The sequence below is a fragment of the Natator depressus genome, chromosome 2, assembly GCF_965152275.1.
Source record: "Natator depressus isolate rNatDep1 chromosome 2, rNatDep2.hap1, whole genome shotgun sequence".
Lineage (NCBI taxonomy): Eukaryota > Metazoa > Chordata > Testudines > Cheloniidae > Natator > Natator depressus.
This window is the reverse complement of record NC_134235.1, coordinates 222059023-222065022: the sequence shown is the minus strand read 5'-3', so window position 1 is coordinate 222065022 and position 6000 is coordinate 222059023.

Genomic DNA, 6000 nt, shown 5'->3' with positions numbered 1-6000 from the left:
CAGTAAAGTCACTGGTCAGTTACAATCATCAGTAGCCTCAACCAGTAAACAGACTCAGGCATTGACAGCGCCTCCCTAGTTGCTGGAATGTGGTTCCTCTGGCACGGAGGCCCAGCTCAGCCCATCGCCCTGGTCTCAACGACGGGATTAGGTACCGGAACCTTCTGCGCTGTCCACCGCACTACAGTGGCAGCAAGGCCAATGGCCAGCACAGTAGCCATATTGGGGAGCATGGGGCGTTCTGGTTCTCCTTCAGATTCCTCCTTAAAACTGCTTTGCCATGATGCTTACAAAAAACTTGACAATGGTTAGGCTCTTGGAGTGCTGAGACCGCTGCCTATCATGCTGATGAATATTGTCTCATTGTTTCCTTGTACTCCCCAACTGGTCTGTCTGTATCCATCCATTGTCTTTTATCTTATACTTAAATTGTAAGCTCTTTGGGGCCAGAACTGTCTTTTTGTTCTGTGTTTTGTATAGTGCCTAGTCCTGATCCAGGAGTGGGTTTCTAGGCACTATGATAATATGAATAATAAATAATACTAAAGTCCCCTTGTGCTTTGAGACAGGGAGAACAATAGCTCCCAATCTACATTATCTGTACCAGTCGTTATTTTAGCTCCTTATACCATGTCCTCTTATTCATCTCCTTTCTATGATAAGCAGTCCCAGTTCTTTCAGTCTCTCTTCATATGAGAGTTTTTCCAGGTCCTGAATCATTATTACCCTTTTCTGAACACACACTAATTGTTCATTACCTTTTTTGAGATGGGGCAACCACTACTGCACACAGCATTCCAGATGAAGCTGTATCATTGACTTCAGAATGGATTATCTGCATAAATTTGCTCTACATTTAGATGACAGTTTTAGGATGCATCCGGTTTAGGTAATATCTATATCCTGGGCTAAATAACTTCTGAGGTCAAAGTCTGAGATCTACATTAGCCAAAAAACACCCTCCAGTTATATTTATAAGTTGAGCCTTGCATTTACTGGATATTATTGATATGAAATTACTGACCACCAAATAAGGCTTCATGTGTCCAGAATTTGAATGTGTCATTATATTTAGTTATAATTTAGCTTTGTCTGGTCAAAAATATACAGTGGTGTACTAGTAATGTTATTAGCTATCAAAATGAACAGGAAAAACACTGAAGAATTCAGAATGATACAGCTAAAATTCTATGTTGTCCCAGGAAAGAGCCTTAATGGATTTTAATTTACTGAATAAATCATAGTTTGATATTGATTGCTTGAAATGTATGTGTATGTGTTTAAATGTGCATTACTTATTTTTAAGTAAAAAAAGTCAATATTTTCATATATATATAGGTATAAATGTTCTGTAATTGAACTGAACATTACACTTTATATTTTTCTATAGTGTCCTTAAATAGAGTACCACAAAAAAATTTAGACACAGCAAAGCTGGAATGTTGAATCAAAACTTTAAAAAACTACAACAACACCTTTAATTAATTTGAATCTTTTTAATATTTAAAAACTTGTGTTAGCAATGCAAGCTGAATGTTCTGCTGCTTTATCAGCATTATACAGTATTAACTTCATCCAACTAAGGTACTTAAAAATTATAAATTTCAACTTAACAGAAACCATTATACTAGGATTTAAAAAATAATCCAATAAGGATGCACTTTTCAAAATTGCCTAAGTAATTTAGAAGCCCAATTACTAGGGCCCTACCAAATTCATGGTCCATTTTGGTCAATTTTAGGATTTTAAAAATTGTCAATTTCATGATGTCAGGTATTATAATCTGAAATTTCATGGTGTTGTAATTGTAGGGGTTCTGATCCAAAAAGGAGTTAGGGGAGGGGAATCACAAGGTTATTGTGGGGGGTGGGATTGAGGTATTGCTACTCTTACTTCTGCGCTGCTGCAGGCGGCAGAGCTCCCTTCAGAGCTAGGCAGCTGGAGAGTAGCAACTGCTGGCCGGGAGCCCAGATCTGAAGGAAGAGCCGCCACCAGCAGCAGCGCAGAAGTAAGGCTGGCATGGTATAGTATTGCCACCCTTACTTCTGCGCTGCTGCCTGCAGAGCTGGGCCCTCAGTCAGCAGCCACCACTCTTTGGCTGCCCAGCTCTGAAGGTAGCACAGAAGTAAGGGTGGCAATATCACGACCCTCATAAAATAGCCTTGCGACCCCCCTGCAACTCTCTTTTGGGTCAGAACCCTCAATTTGAGAAATGCTGGTTTCTCCCAGGAAATCTGTATAGTATAGGGTAAAAGTGCTCACAAGATCAGATTTCACGGGGGAAGACCAAATTTCATGGTCCATGACACATTTTTCACGGCAATGAATTTGGTAGGGCTGTACCAATTACCATTAAAAGTCAATGGGACTTGTATTAAGTGACTTAGGTTTTTGAAAAAAATCACATCTAAAGTTGTTGCTTTGGTTATTTCTGGTATTTACTTAAACCTCCTTATTCCATGCAGACCTTAAGGCCTTCACCACTGCCTTCCATCTTTGGTGGTCTCTTGCTGCATTCTTTGCTTTTTCCCCTCATTTCATTTTAATAGCTTTCAGTTCAGCTTTTGTTGTGAATTTCCAAGTTGTCCTAGGTCTACTTCATTGCCTTTTGCCATGGGGATTCCAGTCCAGCATCTGTCTTCTTAGGCTGTTGGTTCTTTCCTCCATGTGTGTCCTAACCACCTCCTTTTTCATTCCATAATTTCCTGTCATATCGGTCTCTGTTTCATCCTCCTCCAGAGTTCTTAATTTATGATTTTTTTTTTCTGGCCATGATGAGGATTTGTCTAAGGCAACTGTTTATAAAAACTTAGAGTTTAGATAATAAAGTTTTGATAGGTCTCCAAGTTTCAGCACCATACGATAGATTTTACGAGGGTGTTAAATACTCGAAGTTCAGAGGGTAAGTCTGTGTCTCCAGATCAGCTTTAGGGTTGTGAAGACATGTCTGGCTTTAATTATTCTGGTTTTAATGTCTTCATCTGTTCCACCTGTTTAGCTACCATGCTACTAAGTGAAGTGTTGGACCTTTTATGTCAGTTCCAGAAAATGTTGTTGGTGTTTCTTGTTGTGTATTGTTCCTCATGGAATTAGTTCTCTCAATGTTGTTTTATAGCCCTACTAACTGTGCATTCATCTGGAGATTATTTGTTTTCGCTTGCATATCTCTGTGAGTATGGGACAGCAAGTTGATGTCATCTGCAAAGTTCAGGTCTTCTAGCTTGTGTGTAGAAATCTACTGTATATCCGTTGGCTGTTCTGTGGTCTCTCTCATTACCCACTCAGTTACCAATAGGAAGACCATGGGTGACATAAGGCATCTTTGTAGTCTTAGTGTAAGCTACTGGGGCATGGGTGGCCTTCCTTGTGGGTGGAGCAGAACCTTGCCTGGTAATTGTGGTGGCAGTTTGGGTAACAACAAGGGAAGATCCAGGGATCAGGCTGTGGTCTAAGGCTGAATCTGGAGTCAGAGTTGAGGGGGCCAAGTCAAAGATCAGAACTGGAGTCAGAATCCAAGGCCTAAGCTGAAGGATAAGTCAAAGTCCCAGTCATATCCGGGGGTTCAGAGTCGGGCATCAAAGGGTAAGCCAGAGTCACAGTCAGGGATGTAACCAAGAGTCAGAGCCAGGAATCAGAAACCAGAATGGCACAGAGAGACTGGGGCTGGGAGCAAGGACTGGAAGCAGGAAGCAGCAATGAGAGCAAGGTAAGTACAGCTGTGGGCATGGTACACACTCAGCAGCCGCTGTGCTTGTGCTGCAAGACTCAAGTAGCAGACCACTGGCTCCTCTGTCCAATCAGGAAGTGCAGCCATTTTGAGGGGACTTACTGGGCCCAGCTCAGCTTTCTGTGTTGCCTAGTGACCAGTCTGGGAGTCAGCTGTTCCCCTGCCGTAGGTCTTCTTCTAGGGTCTGTTGAGCCTGGTTTGTCTGGGTATTGTTGGTGGAATTCTTGTAACAGAGCGGGGGCATGGCTTTTATTAAGGGCTCCCAATATCTCTCCTCTGGCCTGTACCCCTTCCAATCCATAAGGTACTAGAGCTTACCCCTTACTGATCAGGAATCAAGGATTTGGTGGACCTCATGCTTTTCCTGTCCCTGGATCACTATGGGTAGTAATGGTGGATCCATCTGTGATGGGATCCCCGGGGTGCAGCCTGGGACTGTGGGACCACTATGCCCCCTTAACTCTCCAGCCTGAGCTGTCTCTCACAGTGTCACTGTTGACAAGCAGCAAACCCCTCCAGGTGCTGTTATTGCTCAGCCCAACTGATGTGGAGCCCCACACCCAGCTAAATTGCATGAATGCTCCCGGAGCCACTCATGAATCACACAGAGACAGGCACTAGCCGAATCCTCCCAGCCTTGTACCTCAGGAATATACTGTTTTGCACTGCTCAAGACGAATAGTGTAAGTTGATTAATTGGTTCATCACTTCATCAATGGAAAGTGGATATACACTAGCCTTTGTGTACCAGAGCAGATTTACCACACACTTCAGGCAAACTCACTGGTAAAGATAAACAGTAAAACAAATTTATTGATTACAAAAGATAGATTTTAAGTGATTATAAGTGATGGGCAAAAAGTCAGAATGGTTACCAAAATAAAATATAAGCATGCAGTCTAAACTCTCAACCCTATCAGACTGGGCAACATCTAGATTAAGCAGTTTTTCTCACCCCACTGGATATTGAAGTTCATAGTAGGCGGATTTCACCCTTGAAGCCTGGGACAGTCTTCTCTGTTGGAGTTTTCAGAGTGTCCTTGTTGCTTGCAGCATAGGTGGGCAGGAGGAGAAAAGGCCAAGCATGGGGCCCCTGTGTTCTGTTTTATACCTTTAGTCCATCTGCTTGGAGAACACAAGTCCAGGCATGTCTGGTGAACATTGCCGAGTCACCAGGCAAGGTTGAGTAATTCCCCTGATGTTGCCTTATGCAAATGAGTCATTGAATTGTAACTCCTTTGCTGGACAGTGGTTATTGATGATTGTTCAACACCCGCCTAGGCATTGGTTAACTCCCTTGTCCTTGTCTTTGGGGATCAAATATCTTGGCAGTTCCCCAACACTCAGCATATTTTAGTGACAACCATACAACACAATCTCATAACTTCATATGCACTAATGATATACATATTTAGATAGAACAATGGCTTTCAGCAGATCATAACCTTTCCTCTGATACCTCACGTGGCATGCTTTGTGAAATATCACAATTATATATAAATGATTAATATGGGGGTTACAGGGCACTCCCCTGATGTACAGAGTGTCACACCTTCCACCCAGAAAAGGGTTGCTGACAAATGGCTTGAGAACAGGGACATAGAAGACAGGGTGGATTTTGAGGGACTCTGGGAGCTGGAGCTTGAAGGTCACTAGTTGATCTGGAAGGGGCTGAGGCACTTGTGGTTGAGCTTGACAGAGGGATAGGCTGATTTCAAATTCTGCCTGGAAAGCCACACTTTATTGCCTACATTGAAGTCTGGGTTGGCTTGCCACTGTCAACCAGCATAGGATTCCTTGTCAGTGGCCAAATGCTTTGTAAAAAGAAAAGGAGTACTTGTGGCACCTTAGAGACTAACAAATTTATATGCACATAAGCTTTCGTGAGCTATAGCACAATGCTTTGTGTACTCCTGATGAATCTGGTGGAGATGGAAGACTACATCTATGGCAGCCGGAATAGAGTAGTCTTCTGAAGGTGAAACCAGGGGTGAAAAATGAACTTGCAAAGAACAGGCTGAGTTGATGGAGATATGAGTTGTGTTATTGTAGGTACATTTTGCCAACAATAATAGGGGAATGCTGTCATCTTGGTGAAAATTCAGTAAACAGTGGAGGTACTGTTCCAATGTCTGGCTGACCATTTTGGTCCGGGTGGTAGGCAGTTGAAATGAGGCGCTTTGTGCCAGTATAGCAGGGGAATTTCTCCCAGACCCGGGAGATGAACTGGGTGCCTCTGTCATGCAATCTGGAGTGGTTCATGACTGCGTACC